This window comes from Lissotriton helveticus, chromosome 7 (genome assembly GCF_964261635.1).
Source record: "Lissotriton helveticus chromosome 7, aLisHel1.1, whole genome shotgun sequence".
NCBI lineage: Eukaryota > Metazoa > Chordata > Amphibia > Caudata > Salamandridae > Lissotriton > Lissotriton helveticus.
In genome coordinates this window covers 1,621,213,427-1,621,228,191 of record NC_136068.1, presented here as the reverse complement: position 1 = coordinate 1,621,228,191, position 14,765 = coordinate 1,621,213,427, and the positions used below count along the sequence as shown (strand labels likewise).

The 14,765-nt window shown below is 48.2% G+C and overlaps 1 long non-coding RNA gene across 1 annotated transcript; it reads right to left on the bottom strand.

Annotated features, from left to right (window-relative positions):
* Positions 1 to 267: 267 nt before the first annotated feature.
* LOC144767580 (uncharacterized) lies at positions 268 to 7,003 on the bottom strand. Its single transcript, XR_013598266.1, has 2 exons — positions 2,733 to 7,003; positions 268 to 2,694 (listed from the first exon to the last, which is right to left on the bottom strand). It is a non-coding gene; the product is annotated as an uncharacterized LOC144767580 (long non-coding RNA).
* Positions 7,004 to 14,765: the final 7,762 nt, after the last annotated feature.

The window sequence follows — 14,765 nt, the reverse complement described above, 5'->3', positions numbered from 1 at the left end:
GGCGGTCACATCCTAATTGCACTGGAGGGACCGCCGCTGCCCTTGCGGACGGTCCCTCCACCTCGGGGGTGGCGGACGTACGCAGGTCCGTCCGCCATCCTAATAGGCCCCTTGATCTTATTAATTGTAGTGTTTTTCACTAGTCTGTAGGTGTGGGTTTTCATACTCTGTTTTAGTAATTTATCGCTATGTTTTTGTTACATTGTGATATGTTACTTGTTTTATGATGATTAAGTGTAATGTATATATGTACCTTTGGGAATGTCATTTTTTTTGCTGGTGGTGTTTTGTTTTACTTTGCAGGAATTCCAAATGCATGGGCATTTGGATTTACTGTTTTTATTTAAAGGAAATATTTTTGGGTGTATTAGGGCTCCCGGTTTTATAGTATTTATTCTTCTAACATTTCTGTCTGTATTTATCCATATTTATTTTTGGGCCATTTTATGTATTCTTATTTATTTTATGTTTTGATACTAAATGGAGTCGTAAAATGTTATATTTTCTCTTTTATTTCACTGATAAAAATTCACATGTACTTGCTGCCTGTCACATTTTAGCAAATTAGGCAGCCAAATATAACAAAACACTACACTGACAGGTAAATATTAACATTTATATAGAAATATATGTTAACATATGCCTGTATTTACGGGAATCCAATCTTGTTTTTAAATCCCCATGGTGTCTATCTGCTTAGCAGTTGGTCTGGAATTTATGAAGGACAACAGAGTCACTTACAGGAAGTACAATTTTCTGTATTTTTCCACATTTAAAAATAAACACAGACGGGAAATAGACTGTTTTCTGTCTGTATTTATCTTTAAAAAAACTGTAAAAATGGAAACTGGAAGCCTTATTTATAATAAACCAATGTTTGTAACTTTGATTTCCTTTTTTTCAGATGTATTTCCTTTTTGGGGGGATTTTAAACACTTTGGGCCCTATTTTGATGTCGGTCAGCAAGCCTCCGACCTGCAGTCAAAATACTGGTTGTTTCACTTTCAACCGCCGCATTACAATGCCGGCGGTCAAAAGTGAAACCGGACCGTTATTTCCGCTGACATACGATGTGGAGCCCGTTGGCCTGTTGGACCCGCCACGTAATCCCTTAAGGACGGCGTTTCCGCCGTTCGGATTACAAAGCTGTTTCCCCACAGGCTTTCCTTGTCGGGCTTTCTGACATGGAAAACCTAGTCGTAAAGCGACTTTGGGGCCCTCCAGCACAACCCCCATTCCTCCATGACCTACCATTGGGGGATGCACCCAGTGACCTAGGATATCGAGCATTTGTCTAATTTTACTGCACAAAGAGTACCTAAAACCCTGTATATGAGCCAATCACTACTCACTATCACTCTATAAGGAAGGGCAGTTTTGTTCCGTTCTGTTGTGTTATGTGTATTTGTATAGCGCACACCTCATCCAGGAGGGTATCCTAGTGCTGGATGGGCTGAGCCAGGTTCAGGGCTAGGTGAAGATCCTGGTTTTCAGTATTTTTGGAATTCAAGCACTGAGTAGGTGTCTCTTATGTGCACGGGCAGGTCCTTTCAGGTTTAGGAGAGAGCAAGGAGGTAGGAGAAGGCCCAAGTGCTGGATCTGGTTATGCATATGTATGCAGGGGTGTCTACAAGTAGGAGTCTGGCTGAGCTAAGGTTTCTGGTAGGTTTGCAGAAGTTTATACAGATGTTGAGGTATGTGGGCCCAATGTTGTGTAACACTCTGTACCTGTGCAAGAGGAGCTTGAATATTGTGCATTTGTGGATTGCGAACCAGTGGAGCTCTATGAGTTTCGGGATCCACTCACCTGAAAACCGGGTACCGCAGGAACGAAGATAGTCCATCCTCTCACCTGCAGGCTAATCCCTAACACCCCAAGAAATATAGAGTGTGGTTGACCAGCCCTTAGGGGAAAAGGAGGAATAACGGGAGAAGGAAAGGTATGGGTAGACTGTTCCATTGGATGGTAAGATAGGTGGCCAGGTTCCCCTCAGGTGCTGTTGCTTTATTCAGAACACGGTACACAGATGCCCAAAGACTACACGGACCCTTTGCAAGAAAACACAGAGACGTGATAAGTCACTCCACATATGTACAACAACAACCACAAGGCCCTTTTTCCACCAACCTCAATAATCACACTCACCAATGGCTTATGAATAGGGGATTAAGATTTCCACACTTCTATTATCCGCATAGGAATGTATCTTGTATTACACCATGTACTCCTATTACGCACATAGGAGCAGAGCCATGCACAAATGTCCCAAAAGGGAACATTGTCTCAGAACTTTTACCCAGATTCTCTGGCAATGGGGAGGCAACAGGAGAAAGAAAGCACAGCAAGAGCCAAGTGGAAAAAGATTCAAGGCTTCTTGGATGGGAATAAGGTGGTCATGTGGTGAGGATAAACGCCCATGAATATTGTCACGGTGCACTGACGGGAGGAAAAGGGAAAAAAACGGATGTAGCGCATAAATACAGCAAAGAAAAATAAGAAAATTCAATCCAGGAAATGCCCTTGGGTGAGGTACTTCAAGGTGGCTTTCAGGGAGGGGCTTCCGGCAGAGAGGAGGAACATGGCGGCCGCTACCTAAATGGCCGTAGCCACCTTCTTTCCCCCATGGAGCAGCTGTTTTCCTGCATTTTTATGGAGTACTTGTAGACCCATATGATATTTTCTTTGAAAACTTTCTGTTAACCCTGCGCATTATTCTGCACTGTACCGGCACTGTACCGCTGCCGATCGAGCATGCCCCCGGACATTGGTGTGCGTCAGCCCGCTCATGGTGAGAGACGAGAGACCAGCTGGAGGAGAGACCCACACGACCGAAGCGAAGGGGATGGTGTCAACGTCTGCATCTCGACGAACCGGTATTGGCTGTGGAAGGAGGCGGCCAGTCTACGGACGAGGCGTGATTCCGCCTTGTTTGAGTTCCGGGTCAATGGTGGCAGAGCCAGCGGGAGTTTTTTTAGAGCTGACGCGGCGGGAGAAGCGGGGAGAGCTACTACAGAAATCGCAAGTAGCGTTGTGTCCAGGGAGCGAAGCGGTGTAAGCTTCGAGGCAGAGTGTTGCTGGGGGGGCAGAGGGGGTGAGAGCAGCACACGGGCCAGTGCTTTCAGAGGACTTAACCCCCAAATAAATAACAGCTATTTTAAGAGTACCTCGGTAAGGTGTATGGATGTAGAGGGAAGCGGTGACAAGGGCTTAGGCGCTGGTGGTGGTAAAGAGATTACAAACGGAGCTAGTAACACCGAGGAAAACCAGTTCCCTGAAATAAGAAACAGGTATACATTAAGGGCAAGGACAGTGTTAAATACATCCAAGGGTAAATCTGCATATCCACCACGCATATCACCCCCTATCTTGGAAATAAAGGAACGTGCAAGAAGAGGAAAAACTAGGCAGAACACCTCTGAAGAGTATCTAAGCCCTAAAAATATTAAAAGCAGGGGTAAAAACAAAGGAGCTAAAGTGGCAGAGGCAAGCATAAAAGTTACCCCCTCACTTAAAACTTACTATAAAGTAATGTCTAATACCGTCACTACAACCTCTGTTTCCAGCTGCCACACATTGGAAGCTCGACCTTCCCAGCATACAATCTCTACTCAGCCTGCTCAGAACAATAAGGCTAATCAATCTCCTCGGCACTCTCAGCCTACCTCAGTTACCCCGGGGGCAAACACCTTAGGAGGTTCGCCACAGGGAGGGGTCGGAGGGAGCAGCACCGATAACTGTACCGTCCCAGTGGAAGTAGAGGTAACAATACATCCAGACATAGGTCTAACTAATCGATATTTGGCATTAGAGGAGGATGGTCCAAGTGGCATGCAGGATATCATATCATCGGCTAGAAGCTCAGATATGCTGAACACAGCGCAAGACGCGCCAAAACATCAATCTGACCCCTCCGACAGTACGGATACAGGCACTGAGTCCCATAAAGATAAACCAGAAGCAATTGCAGGAACGTTGGCCGCTATACTATTGGCCATGAAGGAAGAAATCACCAGTAGGTTTACAGTATCGGAAACTAACCAAGCTGAGATGGCCAACAGATTTACAGTATCCGAGGCCAACCAAGCAGCAATAAAAGCTTCATGTGAAGAACTGACCAAGAGGGTAGATGAGGTAACTCTCAGGACCGAGGCTATGGAGTTGGAACTCCCTAAGATTAAGGAGTCGATGAGCACTTCTGAAGCAGAGGTTACTAAGCTGTCTGTACAGAATAAGGAACTCAAGGTAGACATTGAGCGCTTGGAGAATTATTTGCGTCGGAATAATCTAAGAATCCTGAATGTGCCGGAGTCCATGGAGGGGGCGATATTAAGGGCTTTGTCATATCCCTACTGAAGGGGACAGTATTAAAAGATACACGAGAGGTAGACCTGTTGCACGACATACAGAGGGTACATCGCGACCCTTTTAGGAGAAATCTTACAAAACAGAAACCCAGAAAGATCCTGGTGAACTTTTTGACATACACCATAAAAGAACAGATCCTTTCCAACGCACTAAAAGAAGGCCCCATACATTTCAACAGCTTGAACCCCTTTACCTTCTATATAAGATCCGATATATCACATATCACCGCAGCAAGGCAGTGGGAGTTGGGGAAAAGGCTGGAGGAGTTGAACAGCCTAGGAGCCAAGGCGCAGTTAAAATTCCTGGCACAGTTGAGTGTAATGTGGAATAACCGTATGCACCAGATTAGGTCAGGGCAGGAAGCTGACGCTCTCATAGCCGAGATCAGAGACAGAAAAGAGGGGCAGGGGTCGAAATAGATCAAGGTTAAGACAGATTAATGGGTCTTCAATTAAAAATGAAGTGTAATCAGTAAGAAATTTTGTAAATAAATAACTGGGATTACATAGTTGCTTCGGGGGGGGAGATGGCTAAATAGGCTTTTGCCTATTAGTAGGGAAGGTTCCTCACGGGGCAATGGGAGGGGGGGTTTGGGTAGGAGGGGGGGCACGTGGTGGGGGTGCAGTGGGAAAAAAACGATTTTTTTTTTTACCTCATCTAAACCTTCTGTACATCCATGTAAATTCTTGCCTCAAAAAAGGGTCGTTGCTTTCATGTAGGAAAAGAGGACAATGGCAGGTGTGATTTTAAAAAATAGAGGGATAATATTTGTCACATGGAACGTCAATGATTTAAGGTGCCCTCGGAGGCAGAGGTTAATTCTTAAACATTTAGAACTATCAACTGCACAAATATGTCTATTACAGGAGACACACCTACCCCCGCAAAGGGAGGATTGGCTTGAAGTTGCATTCTCTATGGCATGATTGGAGTATGATGAAGTGGAGGATAAGATCACGAACATTTGGCACCCCCTCGTGAGCTGGGGTAAGAACCTAAGATTACTGTAATATCATTGGTCTTATGATTACACCAGGGTCCCTTACAAAATAATGGGACTGGTCGGACGACCCAAGCGAGTGCGGTAAGCCGTAGGGGCGCCAGATAACGAAGGCGGCTTCATAAGACCCGCAGAGGCTTGAAAGGTGAGATGAGGACCAAAAAAAATAAAAAGAGGTACTTCAAGGTGGCGTGCAATTAGCAGTCTCGGTATGCTGCAGGACTCCATTGGGCCATCGCAATCGTGGCATAGCAAAATATTATGAAGCAGCAAATCTGGAGCTGGCATGGTTGAGTTCCTTCTCACAGGAAGGATCTGTAAGCCAAGTGCAGAGGAAAGGCTTTGTACTGCTTGAATCAGCTGTGTGTGTATTCAGTATGGTGGCTTATAGCTGGATTTCGGTATACGTGATCTCGCATGGTTACATGCCTTCTCCGAAGGCATGGAGATGGAAGGAGGACTATCAGTAAGTGGTACCAGGAAGCTGCTGAGGGTCATGCAACTATCGCTACTCTGTGTGCTGCACTATATGCAGTGCAAACATGGCTCTATTAGCCACTTCCCCCAAAGCCTCCAGCATTCATGACAATCAACCAGGACTCACACCACTAGCAGCACATGAAAAGGAGAGGCTGGCGCGCCTAAGCTACCCACACCAGGTGTGAGAAAGTGGAGGGGTCTTGGGTAACCAGCATTTGTCTAAAAGCAATGTGAGTGACTGCATACTGTGTACGCAGCACAGTCTACAAAAATGAGGTGCTGTAACATGGAGGTATGAAACACCATCTTTACATGCTCAGGTTCTTAAGTTGCCTTCTCTCATCTTAAACACAATGACATTTGACACATGTTCATTTGAGTGCACCCACAAGATAACATTCCTCCAACACAATCAGCCTACAATACCACTTTGTAGGCACTCTATCAGAACACCTTGAACACCCCTGTACAAGGGCTAATTTCAGTACACAAGATGTTATTTGTTTTTGGCCACTTGGCGACAGAGTTATCACAATAAAATAAACAAGCATTTGCAATGCAATCGGCCTCGCCTTTGGGACCTTATAAGTATTTATCCATGCAGCACATTGTGCTGGGTGCTGTAATATCTACTGTTGTTTAACATGGAGGCTTCAACACTTATCGGAGAAGATCCATGGGCGTGGAGAAGAGAAGGGTACTGCGTCAAAGGCTTTGCAGCTGGGTCTGGAAAGTAAGTTAGTTGTTGAAGTTCTTTGATGGTACTCAGACTAGTGTTACTCAGTATAAGCAGTCACTCACGGGATAACATCATTAGCCTCCAGGCCTCCACCTGCAGATATTTACTGGGCAGGTCTGCCATGCCAGATCCTTACCCCCTTCTTCATCTTATTTGGTTCGCTAACTGTAATACGGGTTTTTCAACCAGTCCTCTTCATCTATTGGTCTTTTGCAGTCATTCACATTTCCTCCACCCACTGCAGGATATAGCATGGAGTTATGGGGGCAGCCTACTTTAACCAGGCTAACTTCACTGCTAGTCACTGACTGCCCTTTCATAAGGAGCACATTCACACACTAAGCAGTTCCTTCAGGTGCCAAGAACTACTCTAGCAACATGTGCATTTTAAGGCCCGACGAAATTGCTTTATGCATTTTTTTCCTTTAGATTAACGAGGGCCCAGCTTCTTCTTTAACAAAGCTTTGCAAATAACTAGCCACAATAAAACAAGCAGTGGCAAAACCAAATGGCTACCGACCTTCGACAGACCTATGGGTTTTGCTAATGCTTATGCTAAAGGATTTCTATACCAAAAATGCAGAAGAAGTTTTATTCGTTACTGAGTCTGGGTAAATCGGCCAATGGAGTATCAATCTTCTCTCTTTACAGCAGGGCAGCAAACTGATTCAGCAAAAGTGAAAAAATAAATGTGTGGAAACTGCGCAGAAAGAACTGGGAATACGTTCAGGGATGTCATAACATAATTGGTTTCTTCAAATTAAAATCATGAGTGAAAATGACAGGACTTGCATTCAAAGATGAAACGTAGGGCTGAATTTTGCCGTAATTCGTGTTTCCATGAGTTTTTTGAATGACCTCCAGTTCCAAGAAACTACGTTAAGATAAAAGGGGGTAATTAAATTTAATAGAAGAATATAGGGGCATATTACCAAGCTATAGCGATAATTATCACTAAGCTTGGTTAGCGGGCATTAAAATATCGCCGCGCTCCGACGATTTTTACGGCTGAGATACCTTGATATTATCAAGGTTTATCTCAAAAGCGGTAAAAATCGCGGGAAATGCATGAATATCGCTGTAAAATCAGCGATATTCATGCATTATCGTGACAATGCTCTTAGCCATGTTATCCACCTTCCATTGGATAACATGGCTAAGAACTGCTCTGGGCAGGCGTTAGCTTTTGGAGATAATCGCGCTTAGCACCTCCACTTCCAGATTCACACCGACCCGAAGACGACCCTCAGAGGCACCCTCGTCTACAGACCACGCTCACAATTCAGCGAAGACATCACAGACTTCATCATCCCACACGCCCTCCCCTCCGCCGACTACATCCTCCTAGGGGACCTCAACTTCCACCTGGAGAACATCAAGGACCGCAACACCGTCGCCCTGTTGGACAACCTCGCCAACCTCGGACTCAAGCTACTGGTCAACACCCCCACCCACTACGCCGGCCACACGCTTGATCCCGTCTTCTCATCCAGCAAGCACATCACCTTCAGCCACTCCACCGGACTCCACTGGACCGTCCACTTCAGCTTCAGAAAAACCACAACCCACCACCACCCGCAACAGGTCCCTCACAGAAGCTGGAGCAAGATCACCGCCGACCAGCTCACCACCTTCCTCAGCCAGAACCCACCCGCCAGCACAACGGACCCCAACGAAGCAGCCCGCAACTTCACCCAGTGGCTGACCGCATACGCCGACTACCTCGCACCACTGAAGAACCCTCCCAGCAGGCCCAGGAGCAAGAAGGCCCCCTGGTTCACCGACGAACTCAAAGACTCCAAGAAGACCTGCCGCACCCTCGAAAAAGCCTGGCTCCTCAAGCAGACCGCTGACAACATGACAGCCCTCAAACACGCCACCCGCAAGCACCACCAGCTCATCCGCACCACCAAGAAGAAATCACTGAAGACACAGCCCGCACGATGAACACCATCTACTCCGGATCTTCAACAAGGCCGACTCCACCATCGCACCCCAACTCCGGGACGTCATCAACACCTCCTTCAACACCGCCACCTTCCCGGAGAGCTGGAAGCATGCCGAGCTCAGCGCCCTACTGAAGAAACCAACAGCAGACCCCACCGACCTCAAAAACGTCCGCCCCATCCCGCTTCTTCCTTTTCCTGCCAAAGTCATCGAGAAGATAGTCAACAGACAGCTTGCCGCCTTCCTCGAGACGAACGGATCCCTCGACCCCTTGCAGTCCGGTTTCAGAGCCAACCACAGCACCGAGACCGCCCTCATCGCCGCCACCGACGACATCCGAGCCCTGCTCGACAACGGGGAAACAGCGGCACTCATCCTCCTGGACCTCTCCGCAGCGTTCGACACTGTCTGCCACCGCACCCTAGTCCAACGCCTCAGCAACATCGGCTTCCAGGAGAAGGCACTGGAGTGGATCATCTCGTTCCTCGCCGGAAGAACACAGAGAGTCCGCCTCCCCCCGTTTCGTTCCGAGGCCACCGAAGTCATCTGCGGCGTCCCGCAAGGATCATCACTCAGCCCCACCCTCTTCAACATCTACATGAGACCCCTTGCTACCATCGCACGCCAACACAACCTCAACATCATCTCCTACGCCGACGACACCCAGCTGATCCTCTCCCTCACCAGAGACCCGACACCGCCAGAACCAGCCTACACGAAGGGATGAAAGACGTTGCCGAGTGGATGAAGAACAGCCGCCTGAAACTGAACTCAGACAAGACGGAAGTCCTCATCCTGGGACCATCACCCTCCGCATGGGACGACTCCTGGTGGCCCCCAGCCCTGGGCACCGCCCCCAAGCCAACAGGCCACGCACGCAACCTGGGCTTCATCCTGGACTCCTCCCTCTCGATGACCAGACAAGTCAACGCCGTCTCCTCATCATGCTTTCACACCCTCCGCATGCTTCGCAAGATCTTCCGATGGATCCCGACAGATACCAGGAAGACGGTCACCCAGGCCCTCGTCACCAGCCGACTGGACTATGGAAACACCCTTTACGCCGGAACCACAGCCAAGCTACAGAAAAGACTCCAATGCATCCAGAACGCCTCCGCCTGACTCATCCTGGACATCCCCCGACGCAGCCACATCTCCAGCCACCTGAGGGACCTGCACTGGCTCCCCGTCAACAAGAGGATCACGTTCAGGCTCCTCACCCACGCACACAAGTCTCTCCACGACCTGGGCCCCAAGTACCTCAATGACCGCCTGACCTTCTACACGCCCACCCGCCAGCTACGGTCTACTAGCCTCGCCCTCGCCGCCGTACCACGCATCCAAAGAGCCACCGCCGGAGGCAGATCCTTCTCCTACCTGGCGGCCAAGACATGGAACTCCCTGCCCATCCACCTTCGGCTGACCCAGGACCACCTCGCCTTCAGGAGACAACTCAAGACCTGGTTGTTCGAGCAGTAGCGGACCCCTTCCCCCAAGCGCCTTGAGACCCTTCCGGGTGAGTAGTGCGCTATACAAGTGGTTTGATTGATTGATTGATTGATTGATACACTGCGCACTACAGCTGGTAGATTAGCCCACCGACCTATGTTAGGGGGATTCAAACTTGCACCTTCCAGGTTACACTGCGCTAGTTTACCGACCAGAAATAACACTCCGATTAAGAAAATTGGATTTGATAGTACATTAAAGTGAGTATAAACGTGTTTATACAAAGGGAAGGCCGGGCGAGTCAGACGTCCCAAACAAAAATCTGGCTGACCGTCCTGAAGACAGTTTTTCGAGAATTCAAATAAGGCGTCTTGTGAGCGTTTGTCCCGCTGGTCCCTCCCACGAATACTCACCCAAACCTATTGTACAGAGTGCTGCTGTGAAATTCCATCTGTATTCGGCACTGCGGGAGACCATGACTGCACAGAAGCTATGCACTTACATACCCACCCCTCACCCACTCCTGGTGTTAGTGGTCGGAAATACAGGCCAAATTATAGCTTCTACGATGGCGCTATAGTTAGGTAAGCCCTGTTGATCAATGGTTTGTCAAACTTTCAGGATTTATTAAGTGGACTGAAAAGTGTCCAGATGTAGTTTAGCTTGCAGCACAGCGCTATAAAAAGTTTGCAAATAAAATAACTACACTCCATTAAAGTGTATCAAAAACCAATTATCTTTTCTGGAATTATCGGTTCCAAATAAAACATGAATGTGAGGCAGGGCAATACACGAAGTGCAAAGTTCAGACAAAAGCAAGCAAACAGTAACTGGTGGCGCTATGGTTTGTGTTTACACCCACACCCTTTTCTCAGTGACAGCCACCAAGAGAGAAGGCACATGCCAATAGCACCTTGAAGAAGGGAAGGATTTCAAAATAAGTAAAATGGCAAAGAAACTGGCAGATAATATGTAACACATAAGTGCGGGCAGAGTCTGCAAGGAAGCTGCAGGAATATATACCGCTTGCATTGAGGGTTGAATTCAATACAAGCAGAGATCCCAAACAGTGTACAGTAGGAATGAAATGCCAGTGTAGCGTTTACTTGAATCATATAAAATAAAGAGCCCCACCCTTCTTTCTGTGGGCTATAATCTAATATCCAGAGTATGTACAAGGTACTATAAACAATGACATTTTGAAAACTCTGCTTTACGTGGCATGCAAGAAAGCATTACTGTATGGTGTTGTCAGTCCCATCTGGGTGTATTTAAAGTGAAATGGGCCAGCAGCTTGAACTGTGAACCCCGCGGTACTCCCTCACTCACCTCCCGGGCTCGTGGGCCCTTGCCGCGTTGGGGCTGCAGGAAAGTGCGGGCGGTGTAGAAGATTTCCTCGCTCGAAGGTAGTCCTCCTCCAGGCTGCTGTACCCGCTGCTCATGCAGCTGCTCCGTGTCATCTAACCGATGCCCGGGGACAGGGCGGCGAGGGGCTGTCTAGCTCCTCGAAGCAATCACCAGGAGCTATATGGGCGCCGGGCGCTCTCGTCCAGTCCCACTTGTTCCAGTTCCTCCCATCGTATGATTCTCTGGGCTTCCCTGCGGCACGCCCCTGTTGATCCACTCGCCGCCCCCACCCCCAGGCGCAGTGTGCGTTAATTAACCTCTTCAATGGGACGTCGGGGCTCACACTCGGGCTCCATAATGTAGTAATGTCAATGCCCACCACATGCTATTGTCTCTCGAGCTTTACCTGAATCACTTCCTGCCAATTGCCGCGCTTCGGCCCCTCCCAGAACAGCCTTATCTACTTGTGGCACCTCCACCTGCTCTTCGCCAACTACTCAAACAAGCATTTTCAATGCAATAGGATTCGCATTTACGCAAGACCTATTGCATTGCATCACCGGACAATGAGAGGGAGGGTGGGGGCATGGGCACGGACAACGGGAGTGGTGGCGGGGAGGAAAGGGGGGCACAAAGGAGTGCTCACAGTCCACATATGGTGTAACAGCCATGGGAGGTGACAAACATCGCCATAGCCATCAGAAGGAGGGACTAACAAGAATCAAAATGAATCAGAAGACAGCATTTATGAAGGACTAAGACACTAGCCAATGAAAAAGATGGGCAAGAGCGGGCGGAGCTTCCACAAAGCTTCCACGTCGTACTGAATACTGCATGCCTCGCAAAGCTGCAGCGCATGCACACTGCCGCTATAGGCTCGACCTAACAATAGTGGCCTCTTTGGGTATGCATAAGTTACTGAGCAAAAGGGTTCTAAACCTGTTACCACGATTTCCTTGGGATACCAGGATTTGTCCAAGGCAGCCCCTGCCCTGGATTTGGGGATAAAATTGATGGTCAATTGTGCTGCTGTATCCGCCATAATGTTGAGTAACATTAAATGGGAAGCTGTAGTTTTGGCGGTACGCCAACGTCTCACTAACTTAAATTCAAGAGCACAAAACTGGGAGATCCCTAAAATTGAGAAAAACTTTGCAACAATAGGCTGCGATAATTTGGGAGCCGTACCTAGAAAACCACAAATTAAGAGTTATTCTGAAATGGATAGCTCAAAGCAAGTGCCCGAATCTTCTAAGAAGAAATGAGATAATAAGAAACAGAAAGAAAAGACTAAGGGCCTGATTAAGAGTTTGGCTGTAAGTCTTTTCATGGTGGTGAGCCTGCCACAAAGAGGCTCATGGTGGGGCCCTCCCACCACGGGGATGCATTCAGGGGGGCACAACATGTCTGCTTGCACCCCCAGTTCCAGCACAGCATGGGCTTCAGAGTCAATGCCGTGCTGGAAGATACTTGTCTTTCCCATTGCAGGGAGCCTTTTTCAGGGCACCACCGTGTGAAAGGCAAAATGACCGTCCGCCCGCACAATGTTGAACTCGTGCAGGCTGTCTTTGCGCGGCTTTGGCTGGGCAAGTCTCTTCAACAGGAGTCCTCAGAGAAGCGCTATAATCTATTAACCGTGACAATATTAAGACACCTGACAAGTATCAGGATACTGATACACGTTCATCTCATTCCTTTGAGGAATCATCCGAAAAACGCTCCGAAAGAAGTGGACGGTCAGAGTGCAGATCACAGGAGTATGTGAAACCGAAGAAGGACTCACAACATTCTTCTGACTTCATAATACACAAGCATTTGCAAGGCAATAGGACTCGCATTTAAGCGAGACCTATTGCATAGCAAACAGGAGAGCGGGTGGTTGGATATTTGGGGTGCGAGAAGGCACGAACAACGGGAGTGGGGGGGCGGGAGAATAGGTACTGTTAGAACTGGCTATTTCTGGTAGGCTAAGGCTGACGCCAAAGCCAGGCAGAAACCACTATTCTAGTCAGGGCAAGGGAGTCACATGCCAAGATAACCCCTGCTCACCCCCTTGGTAGCTTGGCATGAGCAGTAAGGCTAAACTTGGAGGCAATGTGTAAAGCATTTGCGCCAGCATACAACAGCAACAACATCCTAGGCACACCACAAAAGGAACTCCACACAAGGTTATATGAAAATAACTTTTGTATTGTCAAAACCACATCAGATAGGAATCACACATGTACATTGTGCCAACTGGCACGGGCAATATTCACAAGGGATTATGTACAGGACAGGGCCACATGGGCCACTGTCAGAATCAACACTTTTAGAAATAGAATATAGGATATAAAATCACTGTAACACAAATTAGCAAGTATAGCACACAACCAGTAACTACTGGTAACAGGTAAGTACCACCTACGCAACCCTAACCACCTTAGGAGAATGTCACGCAGGGGACCAGGACCTCACTAGGACCACCTGTACTGGAAAGAACAACCACCTAAGAATAAAATACATTTAGGGGTATCAGTAAGAACACATTACACATGATGCATCAAACATTCAGAGGTGTAGGGAAGGAAAAACACATGATGCATCAACCAACACATTCAGAGGTGTAAAATCAAGGAAGACACATGATGCATAAAAACATTCAGAGGTGCCAGAACATAACTCAATAGCGCAAAAACACATGATGCATAAAAACATTCAGAGGTGTAAGATCAAGGTGCGTAATCATATTAAATGCATTACATTTCCTAGCACCACATCACATTGCGCAAAACTCACATTAGGCAATTACCATCACATAGATAATCACATTGCGCCTAAATAAAATCACATACCAGCCCCCATCTAATAAAGGGACTAAAGAGCCCTGTGTCCAGAATGTCAGGGCGCGCTGCCATGCAGCGCCAGTCAGGGGTGCGCCACCGGCGCAAAACCTAAACGTTGCAGGTGCCCACTACTTGCTGGGCACCTGGGAACAATCACAAGGGCCTAAACGTTGCAGCTGGCACTAAGTGCTGCGCAGCTGTAGAAGGCCTGGCACCTCTGTGCCATCTCTATCCCACACAGGGACTCTCTCTCCCTTGGCGCCTAAACGGTGCAGCTGCCCACTAATTGCTGGGCAGCTGGAGACAAAACTGCGACAGGGGCTGTCACTAGCCCCTAGAATAAATCTGCGCCCTCTGTTGGAGCCCCACAGGCTCTGAACTGCGCACGTTGGAGCCACACAGGCTCTGGACATTACACATGCCCCCAAGCGTTGGAGCCACACAGGCTCTGATACCACACATGGCCAAATGCTGGAGCCACACAGGCTCTTGGGACAATAATGTCCCCGTGGTCGTGGGAGCCTCGAGGCTCTGAACACAAATGCCCCCAGGGAGCCCCGTGGGCTCTAGACAACGTTGGGGCGACCCACTGCCAACCGGGGCCGCCCTGAA